Here is a 25833-nt window from a genome sequence, read left to right as displayed (position 1 = left end):
CTGAGTGATAAAATGGTGACAAAAGTCCAAACAGCTAACAGGGCCCTGACAGCTTTTATTCACCCGGAGTGCTGCAGTCATGGTCCATAAACAAATAATCCTTCACAATTCAATGTTAACTTGCAGATCAGCTGGTGGTCTGTATTTAGGTTTCTGCAATTTCTGTGAGCAAGCAGAAGACACTCTCTGGGACTACTTGAAAGAACGTACAGATCTAGAATTCAAACATAATCAGACTTTTGTCTCCAGGACACTATACTATAGGCGCTCACTTCATTGGTCACATATATAATATTGGCTCCAAGTAGCTAGTGCTTCAGAGGAGGACGTAGCGGGGAGAAAGCAATTCCTGTGACCTATTTGGCCAGAGCCCAGGTAACATTAGCAATTTCTGTGTCCTTCCTGACTCTGGCACCTTTTATAGTCTGTTGTCAAAAAGGACTCAAGCATGGATTTGCTTTATAATGTTTGTTCCTTTTTATAAGAAGTCTCCATGCTTATTGAAAAAATATAGAAAAATTCAAAATACGTAAAAAATATAAATTGTCTGTAATTTTGTCATGTAGTAACATTAATACTTTCAGATACATATACATTTATATATATAACTGGTCAACATTTTACGTCCATACACATACTTACCCACATACATACACTTACACATGGTGTAAGTTAGGATATGTTTAACTTCCACATCTGTATAGTATTTATTTACACTTAATATTAAGCACACAAAAGATATTCATATGTATATATGTTTTTAGTTTCTGGGTTCTTCTAAACTCTTCTGAGCTCAAAACTCTTCATGGAGGACTTTCTGACAGTTTCAACCCTGCATTCTCCTTATTTCTTATTGGTACTGCTGAATTTTTCCTGAAACCAAATAGGAAAAACACATTTCCTGTTATTCAAGCTTATATGCCTCTGCATTTTAGGGCCTAAAAATAGCTATAAACTGAAGTCCAAGTGCCCAAAAGTGCCATGTGGAAGGGAAAGGATTATCCCAATATCATAGGTGACAAAATAAGCAGTTATGATTTTGAAAGACATTGCCAACAGATGAAAAATTTCTGAGAGATGTTGGGGCCAAGGGGTACCTTGGCTATAACTAGCAGCTGCCAGATAGCACAGATGGTAGGCAGTTAGAGATGTAGGCAAAGGAAGGGATGGGTGATTAAATCAGTCCGGTAAGGGAAAGATGCAGATAGAAAAGCTTCCAAAACCATCCAGGACTCTCATGAGTATCCTGATATAAAGAGGAAGGAAAGAGAATGCAAAAATTCAGCCAATCCCAGCATGGCTCTCAGATGCACGCTCACGCCAGGAGTTCTGCTGTGTAATGAAGGCTTGGTTAACACGGGAACATGTGTAATATGCTTACTTATCTCCTATTAGCCCCTGTATTAGGGGCCATGGATCACGTCAGACATCCTCACTTGACAATCCCCAAAGGTAATGAAGCAACACCGTAAAATAAAGGGTAGAAATCAATGCTTCTCAGTATGAACCTAGTGGCACCTAACATGAATTACTTCCGTGTATAGGAGTTAAGGAAATATGTTTTCACATCTTCAGTTATCTAGCGACCCTCAGAGATGAAGGAGCAGTTATGCATAGGGGAAGAAACCAAGTTGGACTTCCTGGCCACTCATACTAGTGTTTTCTGGTTTCATGCAACCACTTTCACACACTATTCAGCCCAGTCACACTTTCCATGATGCTGGTTGCTAATGGGCATATCCAGTGGTGGATGCTCCCCTACCTCCCAACCTTTGTTAAACTGATTCTTCTTACAAATGATCTTAGGAACACCAGGCAGACTTTCTGGATCACAGGTCAAGGGATACAGTTGGACCAGATGAGCTGTTTCATTCTTCTCAGCTTTAGGATTCCATGTAATTCCTGTAATTACACGTAATTCCTTGACTGCACTGGTCTGGAAGTTGTAAATGTATGAACAGAACTGTAGCATGGTTTTCTACCTCTAACCTCAACCAGTGGATTGCTAATTCTTCTTGAATCTTTTCCAAAGATATCCTGGAGTCCCTTAGAGATTTCAATGGGCCAGTGAAACCTATGATGGCATCTCACAAGTGACACTATCATCATTCAGGAAGTAATACACACAGGACCCCTAGACATCCCTATACTTCCTTCTCTCCCAGAGCTGTGCGCGTGATGCTGAGGCAGGTGCCAACCTGGGCTGCTTGGGGGGAGGGGATTTGTTTCCCACTCCCCAGGCTTCACACCATGACACTAATTCCAAAGGAACATTATCTGGTGCTTCCAGTATCTCAGGCACTCTAGAGCCATAGAGCAGCCTGTCTCCTGACTATATTCAACTTATAATCCATGTCTCCTGAAATGCACAGGGTGGATGCAGTGCTACAGTGCACCATCCTCCTTGCCAGTGTTGGGTCTTTGTGACCATCCAAGCTTATGTGTGTCTGTACCTTCAGAGGCAGTCTTTCCCCAAAAGTCAGTGACAAGCCTACCATGCCAGCTATACACATGCCAGGAGAGAAGATGCAACGTGGTCTCCACTGGAGATCCATGCTACATTTGCATAATGACTCCAAGCTCCCTTTCATCCATTCGACATCATATAATAGCTAATATTTACTGAGTATTGACTGTGTATAAGGCCTTCAGTAAGTGCTCTAAGTACGCTGTCTTTTTTGATCTTTGTAACAACTCAGGGAAGTAGAATTTCCTTTACAGATGAGGAAACTGAGGATTATAGAAATTAATTTGCTCACAGTTTCCAGTGACTTGAGATGAGGTTTGGACATATATAATGCCTATGGTATTCTGTATCTTTGTTGATGTATATTGACCCTACACTGTAGTCCCTCCTGTTATATTTAACACTGGAAGAAGTTAAATATGCCTTTATTTTAGAGGCCTTCCCCAACACAGCAGGACCTCAGGTCATAACTGGCCACACTTCAAGGCACTGCTATATTTCTCTTTCATTGTGTTTCATAAACATTAATTTCTGACTTTCAGTTCTTCATTTTCATATCCCCAACTTTAACTCCCTTGTTTAAAAAATCAGTTAACAAACATTTGACTGACCAGAATGAGCCAGGCATTTTGTTAGCCACTGAGGAAGATTCAGAGACACCAAGTCAATGTCTTTACCTTTAGTAAATCCACAGAGCAAAATCCACAGACCAACAGACAGATTAACATGAGACAATAACAAACCATTAGAAAATTAGAAGTGAGGATGTTCAAGCCGCCAGCCTTGTTCCGTTCTTATCAGGGACAGACCCTGGATGCACAGTCTCCATTGTTCAAATCCTAGCTCGGCTATGGTTGTTCTCTGAGCCTTATTCCCTTAACTGTAAATGACCAGAATACTACCCCCAACTCAGCTCATAGGTATATGCTAAGGATTACATGAGACAACATATGTAAAGTACACGATATGCTATTTGGCACTCAGCAACCATTTGCTAAATCTTTACTACAATGACTTTGGAGGGCTAAAGCATAAGTCTCCAACTTACTCTCCTTCTCCATCAAAACCATTGTACTTCTAGCCAACCTTCCTTTTGTCTTAGAAGATGAAGTGTTATTCACGCATTCGCTTATTCAGCAAGTACTTATGATGTGCCCACTTTTAGACTTCTCCTCTCCAAGGAGAAAACTCTGCCTCTGACTTTGACTCAACTTTTCTTCTTTGATCATGATTAGTTTAAATCTCCTTTTCTCTTTTTGCTTTCCCTTATGTGTCTAAAAGCTAAATATACCTTTCTTCTGGGCTATGTAACCACCTGAAGCCCACCTAATATATTTCCCCTCCTGAGCTGCTTAGAGCATACCCACTTGATGGGAGCCGCACTGGCCTTGCTGGATGACAGTCACAGCGAGGAAATGGCAGCGTTTGCAAAGCTCCTGCCATGAGAAATGAAAACTGGTATCTCCTTCTGCTACTACTGGCTCATGTTGGAAGTGAGCCTGCTGGTATTGACCAGGCCTCACAGTATTCCAAATCAGACCGATATTCCCCACACAGATTGCTCATAAGGAAAAGCATATTCTTGCCTTTTCAAAAGAGACTTCAGATGAAAGCATTGTGGATGATTGTCCAAGGCTCTTTCTATGGGCCTTGCAGATCCAAGACTTAGATAATAAAGGGGGCTAAGAACATAAGAGTTACAATTGAGTCTGCCCGTGAGACAAAGACCCTAATTTAGAGTTAAAGACAGATATCCACCTCCACCCAATTGTTTCTGCTTGGAGCAATAGCCCCCCAAAGACATTTGTGATCAGGATTTGGAGAGACTTATTCTGGCCTTGAAAATGTTGATTGCACCCTGTGAAGGAACCTACTGAGGAACTTCTTCTTTTGTGATTATGGGAGCAAAGGTGTTTCCTGAAAGACCTGTTTTTCTTAATACTACTCCATAAACAAGCTATTGACCCCTGCTCACAAAGAAGTAACTTCACCCTTTTTATGCTAAAAGCATTGTCTTATATGCTAAAGGTACCTTCCTTCCCCATTGGATAAGCATCTAAATCACCTACCTCAATCACTATTGATAAAGGTTATGCAGGAGTCTCCTACAAATCTATGTTCCAGGAAATTCTTACATACCAAAGAAGTTTGTCATCAGAAATCATTGTCTAAGGCAAATGCCACTTCTGTGCCGTTCCCCAAACACTTAATTATAAAATAAAGTTGAGCCCCAGTCAGAGCAGAGATGCCTGCCTGGTGACCAGAAAGACTCTTGGGGAGCGCTCTCTCTCTCTCTCTCGCTCTCTCTCTCTCTCTCTCTCTCTCTCTCTCTCGCCGACACCGTCCATCCTTCAGGGAACCCTGGACCGGCCGAAGCCGGCCTCCAACACCCACTGCCTCTTCCTCTGCTTACTCATTTACTCACCCAGGCAGGAAACATATGAGCATCTATGACATCATTGGAGGTGTTACAAATTCTGCTCTTGAGACAGTTGTGTTTTTGTTCCTTGAGCACACTACCAGAACTCCTCATTCAATCACCCTTCATTCTCCAAGTCACTCAAACCAAAGGCTTTCCTTAGACCTCAGTGACTTCCCCCTTCCAAGGCAGCTAATATAAGAACATCTGCAGAAGTAGTCTCAACCAATTGCTGGCTGTTTGTAATGACTGAAGGGAGGGCTGATTTGTAGATGTTCATGTAACTGAAGACAGACAGGGAAGACAGAAGTGGGGATGCAGGTAAGGTGGAATGAGTAATTTCCAGGGAACTCATTGAAACTCAGTTAAGGAAATCTAAAAATTGGCCCAGAGCTATAGTGGCCAAGATGAATACTATAAAAACACATCTTCCATCAAAAGCACTTTGCACAGGAAATACAATGAATTTCTTTAAGGTAATGAACACCCAAGACATCACTTCCTGGGAGAGAGGGAGGAGAGAGCTCTGTAAAAGCGCTCTTTGTAGGTCTTCTGACCCAGTTTGGTGGCTAGTTTAATATTCAAAGGGCAGATGCATTCTCTTCACTTTAGAGTGCGACGTTCAAAGACAATTTAGGTCATTGGCTCTTGTGACAGTATTTCCCTTGTGAAAAAGCTACATTTAAGCATCCATCTTTTGTATTATTGATAACAAAATTGGTAAGGGCCCACAAAGTCCTACAGCCTTCTGGGCTGTTTGCAAGAAGCAATTAGATCAAGACTCTGTTCCAGTTTTCCTGTTTAGAGGGATATGTGTGTGCTTTGAACACCAAATCTGTGGAAGCAGAATTCTAAGATGAATTGTTCTTTTCATATACATTTCAATCATCTCTTCCACACCAAAGCCAGGTCAGAAATGACATTACAGACACATTAAGTTTTGGGTTCAAAACATTTTTATCTTAGGAGTGTTCACTAAGTAGTGTTACGTCCTTTACACGTAAAGCAAAACAAAGCCCTCTCCTTTATTCTCCCATCTTCCTTCCCATTAAGTAAAAAAAGCCACCCATCCCTGAATCACCCTCCATTATTTCTATGTTGGTCATTTTCCACTTAAGATTTCTGAGAGAGGGGAATGAATTTTTTATTCATCGTGTTCGTTGTGCCTTGCTCAGATTCTGCCACACAGATTTCTGTAATTATTTTCAAATACATGTTTCAAATAAATGTTCCCCTAAGAACATTTTAGAAACAACTCCAATATAAAATCCAAATTACTGAGCATTGCGCATGAGGACCCTCTCTCTTCCTGTCCTATAGCTCTTGCCACCATGCCTACTTTCCCCTCAAGCCTACTTTACTCAGCGACATTGATCAGCTTCAAATCACCCAACATGCCACGCCCATTAACACAATGATGCTTTGCACATACTCATTTTTCCATCTGGAATGTTCTTTCCTTCTCTAATAATCTTTTAAGATTCGTACAACCCAAATATAACTCATTTTATGATGTCTTTTTTTCCTCAGGCAAAATTAGTTATTTGGTGCACTGTTCTTTTATAGCTGGAGTATTTTTATGGTATGTCTTATTAGAAAGCATTATGATTAATGGCTTATGTCAATTTTTCTCATTAGTTGGTCAGATCCTAGAATGTATAAATTATATCATTTACATCTTGTATTACTAATGCATAGAATGAGGCTCAGAACACAGGAAATGCTCAAAAATATTTATCAAATTAAATTGATTTTTAGTGCTAAGTCCCACACAAATATTTTGCCTCTTTCTGATAAAATAGTACGTATTTCCCCCTTACCAATATTTGTGCTTAAAATTCTAGAGGTATCATAAAAATTTTTTAAAAATTAGCAAAGTTGTGTTTTCATTCAAATCCTCTGTAAAATAAGAGGAATGTAAATAAATAAAAAAGATAACAGCTTTGGTCATTTAAAAATACTTATCCCTTATATATCACATGCAGAATTGCACTGTTTCAAGTTTTCTCAAACACATGCACTTTCTTCCACTGAATCCTGATTGTAAATTGTATTAAATTTTATTATAAAAAAGAGTTATTAAAAAGAAAAAGTGAAATATGAACCTTAGAACAAAGTGACAAGTATCTTCTCTCTTTTTACCTTATTATCTTACAAAAACTAGTCTATCTACCTGCTGAGATCAAAACAGGGCTATGTATTTGAGAAGGCTGCCAAATAAGGTCAGAATTTCAGAAGTCAGAGATGGAAAATAATTTATGAAATAATGGCACAGTAATTTGTGTCACTGTGAAACCTACTTACAAGGGACATTTAAAAACGACAACAACAACAAGCACAAACAAAAGAACACAATCCCAGGCCCCAAACATAAAGATCTCGGTAACTACAGAGACCTGGAAGCCAGTAAGCCTTGAAAAGCACCCTAGGCGGTCTAAGAGTAACTGAATAAGATGGAACTGAAGGGTATTGTGCTAAATGAATAAGTCAGTCAGAGAAAAACAGATATCATATGTTTTCACTCATATGTGGATCCTGAGAAACTTAACAGAAGACCATGGGAGAAGGGAGAGAGGGAGAAATAGTTACAAACAGAGAGGGAGGGAGTCCAAGCCATAAGAGACTCTTAAATACAGAGAACAAACTAGGGGTGATGGGGGTGCAGTGGAGAAAGGGGGAAATGGGTGATGGGCATTAAGAAGGGCACTTGTTGGGATGAGCACTAAATGTTGTATGGAAACCAAGTTGACACTAAATAATACACACACGCGCGCACACACACACACACACACACTTATATATATTATAAGAAACTATATGTGACGGGTTGGGGAGATACATTATGCCCCGAAAGACAGCCTTTTCTTCTCTTCAGGTCTATGAAAGCTAACCACACTCACTGTACACGTGTGTATCTCTGGCACTCAGTATGACATCTTATGTTTAGGGTGCATCTGAGGAAGTCTGGCAGAAGAAAGGAACTCATTACTCAATTAACAGGCTATGTCATCTTTTTGTAACGTGGACACTTTCCATCCAAGCCAGGCTCCATGGTATAACTATAACTGAGAACAATTAGACCCATGCAGCAACTCTTCAAGGGTGACCATTATATTAATAGGGATATACCCCTAGCATTATAGCCAAATTTTTATAAAATTTCCTGTTAACTTCAGCTGGATTAAATCCATAACCTATCACACCCTGATCTTCCTAAGCCATAGGCTGATGATGGAATTCTACTTGACAATGAGAAAGAATGAAATCATGCCATTTGCAGCAACGTGGATGCAACTGGAAAATATTATGCTGAGTGAAATAAGTCAGTCAGAGAAAGACATCATATGTTTTCTTTTTTTTTTTAATTTTTTTTAATTTTTTTTAATTTATTTCTAGGAGAGATAGAGAGAGACAGCGTGAGCAGGGGAGGGTCAGAGAGAGAGGGAGTCACAGACTGAAACAGGCTCCAGGCTCTGAGCTGGCAGTCAGCACAGAGCCCAACGTGGGGCTCGAACCCACGAATCTGTGAGATCATGACCCAAGCGAAAGTCGGAAGTTTAACCAACTAAGCCACCCAGGCGCCCCAGATATCATATGTTTTCACTGACATGTAGAACTTAGAAATTTAACAGAAGACCATGGGGGAGGGGAATGGGAAAAAAAAAGTCACAGAGAAGGAGGAAGGCAAACTATAAGAGACTCTTAAATACAGAAAACAAACTGAAAGTTGATGGGAGAGTGGGGGAGAGAGGGAAATGGGTGATGGGCATTGAGGAGGGCACTTTCTGGGATAAGCACTGGGTGTTGTTTGTAAGTAATGAAACATGGGAATCTACCGCCAACACCAAGAGGTCACTCTACAAATCGTATATTAGCCAATTTGACAAATTATATTTAAAAAATAAAATAAAATTTATAGTATTGTATTTCCAAACAGTGAAAACACACTGAGTGCGTACCAGGTACTATTCTCAGTACTTTATGTAAACAACAATGTGTATAAATATATGTAACTCACTTATTTCTGCCAACTACACTGCAAGATAATATTTCTCTCCCTATTTTATCTAATGTCTCTTAATTGCAAATTTACCTGAAAACCGAAATACCTCATTATTTAAGCTTTAATGACAACATATATATTATGTATCTTGTTTCTAGCCATGAAATCTTGATAAAGTTCATTTTCTTCCCCTTCAACTTTATCCATTTTTTGCTATTGTTACAGTTTTAAAAATATTGTTGTATGTGAAATTTAATATCACATTACTCATCAGGAAAATGAAAATTGTAATAAAATAAGATACAACTATACACCCACCAGAAAGACTAAAATTTAAAAAGTGAGAAAAATACAATGCTAATTTTGGTGAGACCATGCAGCAGTTGAAATTCTCAAACACTGCATTAAAAGGAGTACAAAATAGTAGGACTATTCTGAAAAACACTGGTAGCTTCTACCAAAAGCAAGCATATGCCTACACTATAACCTACCAGTTCCATTCCTGATCCATAGACAAGACACAAGAGTGCATATGTTCACAACAATATTCATAGCACCTATTTTTATAGGAGCTCCATATGGGAAATAACTCAAATGCCCATTAACAGGAAAGAGGACAAACCAGTGATGGTGTTCATACAATCTGGCATTCCACAAAACAATAGATGAAACAAAATGGATGAATCTCAGAAAGATTTTGTTGAATAGAAGAATCCAGACACAAGAATACACTTTGTGTGAATCCACTTACTCAAAAGTTCTAAACTGGTCCAAACTAATATAGAATGATGAAAGCCCGACAGTGTGTACCTTGAGTGGTGGTTACCTCAAGTGGTGGCTGCTGTGTTATTAACTGGGAAGGGCACCAGGGAACTTTTTAGAGTAATATAAATTGATATGTCTTAATATGGATGGTGGTCAAATAGGTGATTACATTTTTAAACAATTATTGAGGTTATAGTTAAAACTCATTAATTTTACTATATGGAAGTTTACCTCAATTTATATTTTCTTGATGATGTTCAACTGTTTGTTTGAGGAGTTCATCTGCTAGAAACTTTTACAAGATGGTGAAGCAAGACCATCCTAGAGAAGTCAGTTTAAATTCAAACAGTCCTTTAGAACACAGAGGAAAGACCACATGAAGACCAAGGGAGAGAACAGCCACCTGCAACCCAAGTAGAGACAATTCCAAAGAAAATGGCCCTGTGAACACTTTGGTCTCTGGCTTCTGATACCCAGCACTGTGGGAAAATAAATTTCTGTTGTTAAAGCCGCCTGGTCTATGGTATTGTGTTAGAGCAGCCCTAGCAAAACTAAAACAAATAGTAAAAGTGAAATATTTACAATGGCTATAAAAGGAAGAAAATGTTACCAGTGGTTATCTCCAGAAAGTAGGGTTACAAAGTAGTAAGGCTAGAAGGCAGGGAAAGTTTGCGGGACTTTGTACCTTTCTATTCTGTTAATTTTTAAAAATATCACACCTGCGTTATTATTGTAATAAAACAGTTAATTTAAAAGTAAATAAATGAATTCAAGCAGTCTCAGGGGTGCCTGGGAGGCTCAGGGGGTTAAGAATCAGACTCTTGATTTCAGCTCAGATCACGATCTCACCGTTCACCAGATAGAGCCTGATGTCAGGCTCTGTGATGACACCACGGAGCCTACTTGGGATTCTCTCTCATCCTCTCTTAAATAAAGATCCTCCCTTACCCTATCATAAATAAAGAAGAATAGGAGTCTTAATGTCTAAAGTTCACTTGTTTTTTTGTGTGGGGACACATGTGAATACATATTCACTCCTCCTCCTCAGTGATACGGCATTATTAACAACTGCAAAGTAGCATTTGCCTTACATTTTATAGCTGTTCTGAACAGAGGAAAGATGTTTTGTGCCGTAGCTTCTATTTACTCTAATTCTCCCAAGGCCATTATAGCACTCTAGATGAAGACATTTTTAAGATATGTAAAACAGGGGGCATGTGGCTCAGTCAGAAGAGCAGGTAACTCTTGATCTCAGGGTTGTGAATTCGAGGCCTATGTTGATAAGACAGAACAAAACATTTGTCCATGATGGGGCAGTCTGCAAAGTTGTTTGGAGAGGAAAAATGAGTTTGCCAGGGGCACAAAAAAAGAGAAAAGAAAAGGAAAGCAAAGGTCCCTCCTCCAGGGTAAAGCACCCTGCAGCTGCTGAACCCTCCTACATTGGATCACTAATGAATCTGGGTTTACCTCTGCATTTACACGGCTGGGGGGCAGTGATCCAACCTCCAGAGTTCTTCGAGGAAGAGGGTGAGGAGGTGGCAGCATTGCATGTGAACTTGAGCAGACTCAACTGTGCTGGCTGTGAGTACGAGCTGTGGGGTGTAGAATTATACCCCACACGCACCCCCCTCCCCAGAATTAGGCCCACTTCTCATCATGGCATTCCTGTCACACTGTGTTTTAGCTTTGCTTGTGGGAGGTCCCTCCATGTGCTATACTCCCTAGGATGCCTCCTTGCCTTTGTACATGCCACGCTAGTTTTCTGGAACATTCTTTCTACCCCAACTTCCCCCAAGTACCCCCTTCAATGCTCAGTTCTAGTAACTCCTGGGAGCTGTAATTTGGTGCCCCTGATCTATGCTCACCAATATGAAAACATCTACCAAGACATAATGTCATTTCCAAATTGCTTGTCTGTCTCCCTCACTCCATTAACAGCTCCTGTTGATTGGGGCCTAGTACTTTTCATCCTCGAATTCCTAATGCATTCACATGGTTTCTGACACAGAGAAATAGAGGATTGTAGAAAAAAAATGTGTTAAGAATGAATAAATGGAGGAGAAAAGCTAATTTAGGTATTCTTGTTTTGATTTGTGAATTGCTGTACACCTAAAGACAAAACACTCATTTTGGCAGCATTAAATGTGTATGAACTTTCCCCCCTCAAGAGAATGTTGACACAAACAGGAATATTCTGATTAAAACGTTAATCTCCCTTCTACCTAATTCCTTTAAGCATGGCTAATTTAAAAAAAAAAATCCTAAAAGTCTTCTCATATTCCATTTACTATCATGTTCCTACTTCTAAACAACATGCTATTCTGCTTTGTTTCCTCAGGGCTACAGATTTTGGGAGGGTGCCATTTCATTTAGCTGGAAGAGATGACAAACCCCATTAAAAGATCCAGAGTGAAACCATGGGCAATGGAGAACTCAAGGAAGCATTCAAGGGGACATGGGAGCCCATCATGTCATCTTGCAGTGGGACTCAAAGTATTTCTTCTGGATTTCAATCTGTTCCTCCAATGGTGGAGAGCTTACTATTTCTCCAGGTTCATTAAACCTCTTCCTCAGAAATACTGTGTTTATAGTACCTGAAAATCATGCTCTGTAGTTAGAGTCCATCTCCTCCTGTGATATAATAGCAAAAGGTGCAGACTAATCAGTTATCTTCATTTGCAGAGTGAAATCTTAGGTAGATTAATTCCGATATCTTTTCAGCCGGGGTGGCTTCCAGAATCCTTAAGCTATTATGTATCTAGGGATCCACGCTAATTGAGTTAGTGAAGCATTGTGCCTACGTCCTCGCTAAAGAGTCCCACCCACATCACCTACAAGAAGAATAGGTCTAGGTGGCCATATATTTACCTTGTGATTCAATTTCCACACCAGAGCCACATAGGCAAGTGTGGATATCTGACCAAAGCTGAGTCAGTGAAATTCCTTAGGGGAGCAAGAGAAACAAACCGGTAAGATGTAAAGAATACAATAAGATCATAGAGTACTGGACACTGTGGTAAGCCTTAACAAAATAGGGAGTAATAGATAAAGCTGGTCAAAAAAGAAAAACACAAGTACAGCATACAAGGACCAAGAGAAGCCAACAAGAGACTCTAGGGCCCCCTAACAGAGAAGCCTGGGTCCCTGGGGTATCTGGCTATATTTCCATTCCAGTTGGTGCATATCCTAGAGATTAGCCTTAGAGAAAAAATTTTCTTTAAGTCAATGTAGGCGGATTTCGATTACTTGCAAGCCAACTATATCTAAAATAGCAATTTTACTATAACAGTGACCTATATGATGGTTAATTTTGTGTCAGCTTGTCTGGGCCACAGTGCCTCGATATACATTTAAACATTATTCTGGATATTTTTGTGAAGGTGTTTTTGATGCTATTTAACTTAAATCAGGGATCTTTGGGAAAAGCATATTGACCTCCACAATGTAAGTAGGTTTCATCTAACCAGCCAAAGGCCTGAATACAAGAAAGGCTGACCTCCTCCCAAGCAAGAAGAATTCTCCAGAAGACTGCCTTTGGACTTCATCGGTAGCTTTTAGTTATTCCTAGTTCTACAGCAGACAGCCTTTGGACTCAAACTACAAGTCTCTCCTGAGTTTTCAGTTTGCCAGTCTCTGCCGTCAGAGTTTGGACTTGCCAAGTCTCCACAGCCACGTGAGCCAGTTCCATAAAATCAGATCAGTCTCCCTCCCTCTGCCTCATATGTAGATATGAACACACATACATACTTAGGCACATGCATACACACCCTGTTGGCTCTGTTTCTCTGCAGAACCCTTACTAATATGATGTGCAATAACTACAAAGTGTAATTACTTGCACGTAAATAATATGTATTCCCGAAGTCCAAATTATTACAAAAGACATACTGAATTCTGTTCATCTGCAGTGCACCATCTCTACTTTATTAGAGCGGCAAGAACTCATATTTACAGAACACCAACTGTAACGTATGCCCAAACCAAACACACTAATTTCTAACCAGTAGAAAGCAGTATATTCATTTATTATGAAGAAAACTAGGATTCAGAGAAGTTTTGTCGCTTATCAATGATCATTCTGAGACTATGTCATGTAATTCTTTTTGTTGTCAAGTACTTAAATGATGTATTTGCTTGTATAACCAGAAAACTCTATTGTCTCGTTGGGCCTCAGATGAAGAGAGAGTAAGGGAAAAGCAGATGTAAGATGTATGGAGTACAAAGGAGGGAATTCTCAATTTGGAATCAGAAAAGCCGGCTAACATGAGCTTAACCTATCCGGGTTTGTTTGTTTGTTTGTTTGTTTTTTTCCTTCCAGCTGAAAAGAGTAATTGTTTACTACACTTGCTTCACAGGATTGCTATGAAGTTCAGTTCATTCAATGCGAAGCAAAGTACTCTGCAAATTGCAAAGAACTTTACAAATGTTACATTTTAATACCATTTCACTTTCTGTCCCTGTGCATTTCAGTTGAGTTTGTGAAAAATGGAACCTTTTGTAGAACTGGAGCATTTCTTTTTCTCAGAGAGATAGAAACCAAACACTCCCTATAAACATTTGCTAAATGTGAGCTACATCGTGAGACAGCAAGCCCACCACACATCGCTCCCCAGTAAGATTTCATTATTTCACTTAATAAAGGATTTACTCTCAGCTCTTTCAGGTATTAAAGTAGTTTTAAAATAAGTAGGGACATAAAGTGATTTTCTGTCATTTCTACTTAATCCAGGAATATTAGAGCTGTAAGGGACCTTAACAATCATCTCATGGTTGGCAAACTGCAGTCTACAAGGCAAGTCTCACCTGCCTTCTGTATACCGTGGATGAGCTAGGCATAGTTTTACATTAAAAAAACATTTCAGGGACACCTGGGTGGCTTAGTCCATTAAGCATTTGATTCAGCTCAGGTCACGATCTCATGGTTCGTGGGTTTGAGCCCTGTGTCGGCCTCTGTGCTGACAGCTCAGAGCCTGGAGCCTGCTTCAGATTCTGTGTCTCCCTCTCTCTCTGCCCCTCCCCTGCTCATGCTCCTCCCCTGCTCATGCCCCTCTCTCTCTCTCTCAAAAATAAACATTAAAAAAATTTAAAACATTTCAAAAGTGTTTGAAAACAATGAAAGTAATATTTTATGACATGTGAACATTATATGAAATTCAAATTTCAGCCTGTCTTAGTCTGTTCAGGCTGCTGTAACAAAATACCATGGACTGGGTGGCTTGTAACAAGCAGAAATGTATTGCTCATAGTTCTAGAGGCAAAAATTCAAGATCAGGGTGCCAGCATGGTCAGGTGAGGGCCATCTTTTAGGTCACAGACTTGTTATGTCTTTCCATGACCAAAGGGGCTAGGGAGCATCTTTCACAAGTCACTGATCCCATTCTTAATGTTCTACCTTCAAGACACATGTATTTCCCAAAGTCCTCACCTAATATCACCTTTGGGGATTAGGATTTCAACATACGAATTTTCAATATATGAACATCCAGACCACTGCACAATGTTCCTAATAAGCTGCATTGGAACACAGCTACATTTATTCGTCATGCATTGTGTATGGCTGCTTTCTCAAGCTACAATGGCAGAGTTCAATAGTTGTGACAGAGACCATATGGACAACAAAGTTGTTTACAATGCGGCTTTTTATAGAAAAGTTCACCAACGATGATCTAACCCAATCTTGTCATTTGATAGATGAGGAAACTAAAGCATTGCAAGATAAAACTACTTACTCTAGGTAACTCAGCTAGCCTATTACTTAAAGCAGAAATAAGGCTAAAATCTAGTTTTCCTGCGCATTTCTGGTCGTGCTGAATTTAATGATTGAAAATTAGCTTTAATTATCCTTTTATGGTATTATTTTTGAGTAGAGTTGACACACCATATTACATTAGTTTCAGATGTACCACATAGCAATTCAACATTTCTATATGTTATGCTACTCATCTTTAAATTATATAGCTTTCTAGTGCTAATTATTCAATTTATCTTAAAATCTGTGCTCCCATTAGCTAACTTCATACAAAAAATTCATCTTGAAGATACTTCATGTGTTCACTGAAATGGATTTTCTATTGTATTATTCTCAAATAGTTCTAAGTAGAAGTTATTGGAGAACAAAATGATGATGAAAATTAAATATTTCACTTGATACATCAATCAAGTGAGAATATGCTCTGCTTTTAATTCACGAAGCAATAAGATATGGAACATTCAAACACTTTCAGACAAATTGGACACATTGAATTTTCTTCCAAGAGATGACTGACAATAAGATGAGAAAATAATTCCTTAGTCTTTCTATGTTTGGTGAATAGAACTAGACCAGTTAATTTCCCAAATGTAAGCTGAATTTCAGTCTTTTGTAAAATAAAAAAGAAAGTGTGTCTAAAGATAAAGTATCCCCTCCACATCACCAGAAAGTCTCTACTTAGTATCCAGCAAAATAAATTACCTATCTACCTCTTAAAATATCCACCTTCAGGAGGTAATGTTTAAAACAATGGTTCTCAACTAGGGGGGATTTTGTTCCCCAAAGGATATATGGCAGTGTACGGAGACAAGTTTGGTTGTCAAAATGGGAATGGGATGAGGGTACTCCTGGAATCTAGTGGATAAATCCAAAGATAGTGTTAAATGTCCTACAAGGCACAGGACAGGCAGCCTTCACAAAACAGATTTATCCAGGCCAAAATGTCAGTAGTGTAGAAACTGGGAAATCCTATTTTAAAGGGAAATCATTGGGCTAGCCCAAAGCATTCAGCAAATTAAATCTCCAAGGTTAAAGGTCAAGCCGTCATTCGTTCCTGAACTAGCACTATAGAGCACATATTTTTTATGGATGCCTGTTTAACATTTCATTCTTTAAACTATTTTCATTCATGTCTTTCTTCTAGCAAAGAAATGGATAAGCATGGAGATTATGCTCCCCACCAAAATTAGTTACCTTCTTACCAGTCACTTCTGTTATTGATGTTAACCGGCGATTACTAGGATAATTTTTCTAATGATTCAGATATCTTCCCTAAGAAATTTATTTTGACTCTTATCTGGTTTTTTCCCCAGTAGGAACCTGATAAACTAAGGCTTCTATTTGACTTCTATCCATGGTAGCTGATACAGTAAAATAACCTAATGCTAACAGAAAAATTCCAAGTCACATTTACCTTTAAAGGGAGGTGCTCAGGTGCCTGGGTGACTCAGTCAGTTAAGCATCTGACTCTTGATTTTGACTTAGAGAATGATCTCACAGTTCGTGAGTTCAAGCCTACCTCTATCTCTGTGCGGACAGTGTGGAGCCTGCTTGGGATTCATTCTCTACCCCCCTCTCTCTCTGGCCCTCCCCGGCACTCTCTGACTCAAAATAAATAAGCAAATTTAAAAAAAAATTTTAATGCAGGGAAATGCCAAAATACAATAAGATTGTATCTGCATAGTTCTCTCTTGCAAAAGGAATGATCAAGAATAGCCCAGCAAGACAACTATATAGATTTTCTTCTAATAGTACTTTCTCTAATTCACAGTGTAACCACCCAATGACATTATTAAAGGTACTATGTTAAAGTCTCTTAGATCACTAAACTAAGGACTGCCCTTTCTACAACACAATAGATGAGGTATTGATACCCCACTTTCTCTTTCATCAAATACTTTCGAAGCAGGCATCTAGTCCTACCTACTTAGAGTCTCTTTCTTGAGTACCTAATTTTATTCTGCATCACTTTTTCTGAGTATTAATTATTAGCTCAATTCCTTAACCAATCATCCAACTTGGGGAACATATGAATTCTATCAACTCATGCTCAAAGTTTTCTTTAATTAAACAAAAATGCCAAGACCCTGTAATAGGATTTTGGTTCTTTTGAGTAACAACTTCCTAACACTACATCAAGAGCAATGTTACCTATTCTAACACTTACCTATTAAAGGGTAATGCATCTAGCTAGCACCCAAAATATCCTAAGCTCTTTGCCAAAGGCTGCATGAACCAAATTGTCTAAAAATAAGATTCCCATGAGGCAAAAGAGCTAATGTTACAACATGCTAAGAGCAAAGAGAGAAATACTGATTTTTACAGACATGCATAAAAGAAGAGCCTAATCTGGCTTTGAGGATTCAGGGAAATTTCCCCCCATTCACCCAGCTCACCTGAGTTTGGTATGAAACTATGGGTTGGGGTTAGGTAGGAGGTGTGATTCAGATTTTCCAGGCAGTTGGAAATAACTAGTGCAAAAGTCTAGCTATGAGGAATTTCAAGATTTGAGGAAGGGAAAAACAAAATATAACAGTAAGCAAAGGACAGATCACTGAAGGCGTTATATACCATACCATGGAGGTTAGATATTATTATACAGGAGAAAGCGAACCACTAAAGAATGTCAAACACGACAGCAACCCTGTCTTACTTGCATTTTAAGTGGGCCATTCTGGTGGCTATGGGAAGGATTCAATCTGAAGTAGACAACTGTATTTTGGATCTGAGAAAAAAGGAGACTGATCTTGGAAAATATGAATAGACAGAAGGAGTGGATCGGAGACATATTCATGAGGAAACCTGGCAGAACCAATTGGCTGATTATGTAAGGGATGAGAGCCAACACAGCAAAAGGCATAAGCCCAGGTTTTCCAGTTCAGACAACTCAGTGAATGGGTGATACTAGTAATTGGAAGAAAGGATGGAGAAGCAACAGATGTGAAGGAACTTGATTAATTCAGCAATGGCCGAATGATCAGGGCATACGTTAGCCTTAGTGCTTTCTTTACTAAAGAGCTTTTCTGTCTCCTAACCATATAAGTGCATCATGTCCTTAAGTAAACAAGAAAGGTTAATGTGCCACGTTTTCTTTTAACACAGGAGACCACTTATCGATTATACACTTGTGGCACCTAAACTAACTCTCCTGCATGATCCCTTAAGAAACAATTATGGGATGGGGCGCCTGGGTGGCTTAGTTGGNCCCATTTGCTCTGTTATGAGCTGAGTATGGTTAAATACACTCATTGTTTGATGTTGTTTTGAAATTGATATTTTGTATCATCTTGAATTTTGTTGCATCTTTTTATAAATCAAATGACTGTACATATTTAAAAAAAAGAAACAATTATGAACGTCATTCAATGCTCTATGAGCACAGGGACTTTTAAGATATGGAAACATTAGAGGCCTATGTAAATTTGTAGAGAGATACTATATGGTTAGGTTTTTTTTTAAATTTTTTTAATGTTTTATTTATTTCTGAGAGAGAAAGAGACAGCATGAGGAGGGGAGGGTCAGAGAAAGAGGGAGACACAGAATCTGAAACAGGCTCCAGGCTCTTAGCTAGCTGTCAGCACAGAACCTGACGTGGGAATCGAACCCACGAACTGTGAGATCAGGACCTGAGCTGAAGTCAGACACTTAACCACTGAGCCACCCAGGCGCCCCTCATATGCTTAATTTTTAATAATAAAAATCTGATACTGGAGTGTGGTCATGCCAGAAGCCTCATTTTAATGACCCAATGTCTCTCTTCTTAAGTGGCCTACTTCAGAAGAGACAGTCTCCAAATATTACAGTGTTTAACATTCACCTGTATTGCTTGTTAAAATGCAGATTCTCAAGGTCCTCCTAGGGCTTTATGTTAGTAAGGTTGGGTGGAATCTCAAGAAACAGGCAGTCCTGGACCACACTTTGAGAAATACTTCAAGAGAGCTCATTTGATGGACAAATCTCCCTGCAAGGCAATTTAATATATTAAATGTTGCTGTGAATAGATTTACAAATAATAGAATCAATCCTTCCTTCCTTCCCCACCTACCCATCTATCCATCTGCTGTTGAACAGCCTTTAATTTTTGCGGGGAGAAGTAGTAAAACTTATCCATGCCATCCCTAAGTGGCAGTTCCTATGCACGAGCCTCTCAAAATGGAAGTAGAGAAGAGACATTGATTAAGAAGACCCAAATGCTTTTCAAAATAAAATATGTGTGATAAGCATGAAAACTGAACACCCCTCTCCCCGAGATTTTGTTTTGCCTGCCCCCCTTCCCCCACCACCACAGCCATTCTGGTACTGTATCTTTCTCATATACTCAAGAGCCTAGAAAATTTTGTTCTGCTCTGCCTTCTTTATTTAATAAATACTAGGTAGGCATCACTTTAAAAAAAGTTCAAATTTAAATGAATTTTAATTTTGAATGTGTTTTTCCAAACCAAAGCCCTCAATGTCCTATTCCCTCCCCTCCCCATCTCTACCTGGAATCTCTTCCTTCGTTTGTGGAGGCTTTAGGGTAGAGAGGGCAGGGCTAGCCAGGACCAACTCTACCACTAAGGGCATGAACATCAGTTATGGGTGCTTTGGATTTGGCCCCCAAGTCACCTGATACTATCACATTCCATTGGTATCAAAGGAGCATGCGCTTGAGTGAGTATTCCAATTCCAAGAGGCATAAATGAAGGATAACGGGGCTATATAGAAGACATTGCAAAATTCTGACCATAAGCACTATCTCTCTGAGCTCTGGTTCACAAATACCCATGTAAATTCAATAGAATAGAAACATCTGAAATTGTACACCACGACTGAAAAAAAATTCATGAAAATAACAGAGAAATACATAAACAAACAAAAAAAAAGAAATAGGGACCACTATTCTGCCAGACCGTTTTGCCGTCTACAAATCAAAACAAGGCAGCAGAACTCAATTTACTTCTGTATCTGTAAATGATCACTCCTGATTCAATTTTGAAAACCTGTGAAGGGTTTGCTTAAAACCTTTTGCTCTGTTTGCTATCACAAAATCTGTTCTGCCCAGATGCCAGCGTAAGAAAGGGCATTTAATCAAGGTTGCCTCCAGCTCAGTTGAATCTATGTCAGCTTTTCTCTGCATGTGGTCGCTTCTAAGAGCTGTTCCTGTGGGAATCACCGAGGAGCTTGTTGACATGCAAATTCCCAGGCCCACCACCTACCTACTGAATCAGCATCCCTGGGGATGGGCTTGGATAGTTGAAGATTTGCTTTACTCACCAGCTCCCCAAGGGATTCCTAAACACTATCAGAATTTCATGTTATCTTTATTGTTTCTCAAATTTTTTATTCTTCAACAAATATTTACTATTTTTATTTTTTTGTCACCCAGAGCTTTTAAAACTGCCATTCATGGAAGATAATAAAAGGACAGCAAGGACATGATCTAGTTGTCTGTGGATGAGCTTGAATCCAGTTGATGTTACACCAACAGTCGGAGGGGGGCGGGGAGGGGTGGAAATCCATTGCAGGAGAGGCAGTGTTCTCTTTCCCACAGGAAGTCATCCACAAGGAAGGCAGAACCCTTTCCCCTTGAGACAGACCTTGCCCCATATTACTGTGACTCTGCAAGTCATCCGGGAACCAGGTGGCCCTGGACTCAGACTCCAAGCCACATCCTCCCTCTTTCCCCAGCGACCACTTTTCAGTCTTTTTTCCATAATAGAGGGCACCAGAAGACAGAGCTCTCTGGAGAGACAGGAGGGTTTCTTGTTGCCTCAGGAATTTCCGTCAGGCTGCCCAAGGAGCATTTCACAAAAAGGCAAGTCACATGGTGACTGCTCAGCAGCCTGAATCAAGCCCCCATTTGAAACACACCAGGCAGATTTTTCTCTCTCCCGGGTTTTAGTTCTGAGCACATTTTCTTTTCTTTCTCTTACTTTCTTAAAGGGAATCTGAGGTTGGCATGCTAAGATGCAAAGTTGGAAGCTTCTTTATTAGTAGAAAATTCTTCCTGACAATACACTGTGTTGCCCTAAAAGTAGTTTATTCTTCAAGCATCTCATCTTTAAGGCCCTGAGTGGAATCGGCCCAGAAGACATTCCCTGACCTTGTCGGCCACAGTTCACTGACAAATCTAACAGGTGTGTGCTGCCTCTCCTTTTGGGGACACTTAACTGCTACTACTAACATGTGACTCAGGAGTGCCACGTCCTGACTCAGCAAAAACTTTGGTTGATGGATATTCCTCTATGTGCCATGTAAAGATCCAGGATTTCAGATGTGAAAAGGAGACCTTGAAAGTCTTAAATTTAAAACACACATTGAAATAAATCTCAACCTGATTGTTTCCTACAAGTTTGAGACCATCAAAGGGAAGTCTGTTTCTGGAATGTCTGGCATCAACTCTTGAAGACACACTCAATTCATTTTGTCATTGGGATCTTGCTATGATTCAGGGACAATATAATGGACACTGGTTACCAATACGAGGAATTATAGAAGTAGAAAACATGAGTAATTGAACAGATTTTATGCACATCTTGTAGCCTACCTTGATAGCTACTCTCAATGATTTCCCTTTTGTTACCCAGTTTGCTTTCATTAATCCTTTGTATAATATGAAAGAGAGAAGAAAAAAATGAAAGAAAACTGAGCTTTCCGACTGGATTCCAAAAAACTGAGAGCTTACTATACATACGATCCAAAAAATTAGAAGAGATATTCCTAATTGTATTATCATTTACTTCAAAGAATTCTGTTAGCAGGCATTCAATGGGACTCATACTCATCAATGACATGGAATTATACTCTGTTTTATTTTATTTTTTATTTTGAGAGAGAGAGAATACATGCATGAACATGAGCAGGGAGAGGAAGAGAGGGAGTGAGGGAGAGGGAAAGAGAATCCCAAGCAAGCTCGGCACTATCAGTGCATTGAATGACGAAGGCTTCGAACTCACAAACTGTGAGATCATGACCTGAGACAAAATCAAGAGTCAGACACTTAACTGGGTGAGCCACCCAGGCCTCCCAAAATGAAATTATATTTTTAATTCTTTTCTCAATCCCACCAGAATAACTGACATACCCTTTCTAATTCAACAAAGATGAACCACAAAGTGAGAAGATCTGTCCTTCATTATCAAGACCTTTATTCTCAGAAATGGGGACCAGCACCTAACTAGCCACAAAGACAGAAACTCAGAAATTATCTTAAATTCTTCCCTTTACCACAATTCATCAGCCTAACAAAGCCCTCTGCATTTTACCTCCATCTCATGTCCTTATCAATTCTCTAAACCTCCAGTTTCATTTCTAAGCTTCCAATCCTACAATCTCCCACCCATTCTAGAGTGTACAGCCAGAGCAATCTATCTATCTCATACCTGAATCTGGCAGTCACCTCCCTGCTAAAATCCCTTTGACAGCACTCATAGTTTTCAGGATAACTGTCAAATGTCTTAATTTAGCAGCTAAGGCCCTTTATGATTTTCAACACTGCTGAATATTCTGTTCCTCTGCTATTTGAATATCTAATCCAGTCAAACTATTTTTAGCCTCAAGAGGCTAAGTTCTTTCATACCCACAGGTCATGGTAACCTTTACCAAGGAATCATAGCACTGGATACAAGTCAAGACCTGAACTCTTCATTTTAAAGAGGAGGACACCAAGTAACAGAAAGGTTAAGTAACTTGCCCAAGATCACACAGGTGGTTAAGAACACAACTGAATTAGGTTTCAGTGTTTAGGTCTAACTTTCCAGAATATAATTGCTTTAATCTATTTTGACATTGCTCAACATGTGAAATCAGACTCCTTCTCATTATAAAAATTTGAAAATCCTAAAATGATACTGACCATTTGGTCTTCATGGACAGGCTGACTTAAATATTGCATCCATCATCTATTAGAAGTTCAGCATTTCCCTTTACCCTAGTGGAGCCCATTTTTCAGAACCTTCTCCTTTAGTAAGTCCACAGAGATTTCAATACCAACAAAGCTCTCTGTCCTAAAATTAATCTTCAGATTCAACATAAGCTACCAAAATAAAATCTCCCAAATTAAACAATGGCAGAGACAGACCTAATAATGAATATGAAATATGTTAAGAACATTCTGTCACTGAAATAAACCTGACTTTTGTCATTAATAAGATGAAATCTTGAAACACGTAAGAACGTAGCAAACGACAACTGAAGAGAAATACTTTGGACAGGGTCCCATTTGAAATGTATCCGTTTGAAAACAGCCTCTGTCTTTTGGCTATCATCATCATATGCCTGTCCAAAAATTCACTTTCAAATGTTATTTCCAAATGCAATCCCAATTTCAAAATGTGCATTGGTTGGCATGTTCAAAATTTGCTCTGAGATGGACAAAGCAACAAATGAGATGTTTTCAGAGGAATAATAAGTATATTCCGACATTCATTCACTGAGTTTAATTCATGCTTCAGATGCCTGCCTTCCCCTTCTAATTCTTTAGTATCCTGTTTCTATTAGGAAATAGGAAATACAGAAAATAGGATTATAAAGCCATTTCTCATTGTTAGCATGGTGCTGAAGTTACCAAAGAAACACATTTTCAAGGAGAGGACATGCAGGGAAATTGGCATGATCCCAGTCTGTGAGAAATGGTGAGTGATAAGAGTTTAGTTAAATCTAACCTTGCCATCTTGCCCTCTACTGCGTTACTGACAAGTCAGAGCACTGGGAAAATATATTACATCAGAAAAATGCTTGGAAGGGGACCAAAAATTACCTGTTGAATAGAGGAATTGGGTTTGTTAGCTTATGATTTCAATGGATGCCTGGATGCCCAGAGAATCAATCCATTAAATTAACATGGTGGTGGTAGTGTGGGGGAGGTGGAGTAAGACACTGGGAAAGGAGGGAGGAAAATGGAGAGAACAGGAAGAATCATTGTTATTAAATAATTAATTTATGGACTAAAGCAGGAAGAACAGTGATCAAAAGCTGCAAATGTTTGCTCAGGAACTTCCAATTTACTTGAAATATAAAACTAAGCAAGAAGACGTGGGGACTGGCAAAGCAGACAAGACAGCAGCCATCCAAAGGGGGAACAATTCCATGGGATTCATATGCAGAATGTCGAGGATATAAAACTCATATATAGAAGCAGCTCTCATTTCAAGTATCACTCAAAGAATTTGGTTATCATTTTTTTAAAGAGTTTGAAATATGCTCACTATCTGAAGTTTCCTAGGATAGAGAAGACTCTTCAAAATTACAGATGTCATTTGGAAAGTAACTTCTCTAGGAAAACACATCCTGTTTTTAGCATATCGAGAAATTTGGAAGAATACCCATCAGTTTACTTTATTAGATGAATTGTTATAACACGCCATATTAATAAAGCATGGTAGGGTTGAACCGTATCCCAATCACATTATTGGGGCACAGTACTGACGATGCCTGGTGGTATATAGCATGAACAGTACTTACTGTTAAAAAAGGTGATAGCTGTTCTCAAAATAAATAATCTACTTCAAATAGATACTTTTCTGCTGGTTTTGTGACTAGGAAATGATGAAGAATGCTTTCCATAAAAGAAAAATAACCTAGAGCATTAATGAATAATATATTGAGAGTCATATAAGTCACCTGTTAAGAAGGTCATATTGTAAGTTAAAAAGCGTGCTTTTGGGGTAGGGCCCAAGAATGTCTTTAAGTGAATTTTTTTTTTTTTACTGCCCATGGAATGGCTGGAGTCAGTTTTCTCAGTCCTGGTTGGATTTGTGAGGACATTCTTGGGTCGAGACCCTTGGTTTAGTAGTGATTCTGGAGAAGTGATATGCACTTGTTAGCTCCCTGGCCTCACTCTTTCTCACGCCCTATCACACACGTTATTCCAATACAGCAGAAACACTTATGTCCAAGGATGCTTCTCTCCCACTCCTTATTCCCGAATTGGTTTTTCTTCCTAAATAGTCCTTTGGGGAAGCAAACCATCGCCATGACAACAATATGATGGGGGTTTGAACAGGACATGGGGGCAGCCTTTGTGAAAGTTAACGTCAGTTTTTGTTGAACAGGACACGGAAAAGAAAACTCAGACGGTGGCCAATGCTCTGTTGTGAGGAACCACTTAATTGTACAGAACCAATTGTCCACATCAAACTTGACCCAACCAAAACACAGCTTCTGCAAAACAGATAGATAGATAGATTGATTGATAGATAGATAAATAAATGTTGCAATCTAATTATTTCAGGACCAATTCCTTAACTCTCTGTTGTAGCTGCTTAGGCTCAATATCCAGTGGTCATTAAATCCCAGTATCATATTAATATGGGAAAGAGAATGAAGAACTTTGCTTTGCTTCTTTTACTTCACATGGATGTGGGACATCCAGAGATATGTATGTACTTTCCCCCAAATAAATGTTAGCACATTCTCTTTTCTAGAGGGAAAAAAAAAAAACTTGCTCTCAG

At 39.2% G+C, this 25833-nt stretch overlaps 1 protein-coding gene across 1 annotated transcript in view; it reads right to left on the bottom strand.

Moving 5' to 3' along the window:
* Positions 1-25833, bottom strand: part of TRPM3 (transient receptor potential cation channel subfamily M member 3) — a 494196-nt gene that overhangs the window by 467400 nt on the left and 963 nt on the right. The gene's annotated exons all lie outside the window — the stretch shown is intronic.

Source organism: Crocuta crocuta, unplaced genomic scaffold (assembly GCF_008692635.1).
Source record: "Crocuta crocuta isolate KB4526 unplaced genomic scaffold, BGI_CrCroc_1.0 scaffold41, whole genome shotgun sequence".
NCBI lineage: Eukaryota > Metazoa > Chordata > Mammalia > Carnivora > Hyaenidae > Crocuta > Crocuta crocuta.
This window is presented reverse-complemented; position numbering and strand designations above follow the sequence as displayed.